We start from the raw sequence: 348 nt of genomic DNA, 5'->3' as shown, positions 1-348 counted from the left end.
AGCCTCTTCAATAAGTGGTGCTGGGAAAACTGGACAGCTACATGTAAAAGAATTATATTAGAACACTCCCTAACACCATATGCAAAAATAAACTCAAAATGGATTAAAGACCTAAATGTAAGGCCAGACACTATAAAACTGTAAGAGGAAAACATAGGCAGAACACTCTTTGAAATAAATAACAGCAAGATCCTTTTTGACCCACCTCCTAGAGAAAGGGCAATAAAAACAAAACTAATCAAATGGGACCTAATGAAACTTAAAAGCTTTTGCACAGCAAAGGAAACCATAAACAAGATGAAAAGACAACCCTCAGAATGGGAGAAAATATTTGCAAACAAAGCAAAT

The sequence above is a fragment of the Neophocaena asiaeorientalis genome, unplaced genomic scaffold (assembly GCF_003031525.2).
Source record: "Neophocaena asiaeorientalis asiaeorientalis breed wild unplaced genomic scaffold, Neophocaena_asiaeorientalis_V1.1 scaffold254, whole genome shotgun sequence".
Lineage (NCBI taxonomy): Eukaryota > Metazoa > Chordata > Mammalia > Artiodactyla > Phocoenidae > Neophocaena > Neophocaena asiaeorientalis.
Note: the sequence above shows the minus strand (reverse complement) of the source record.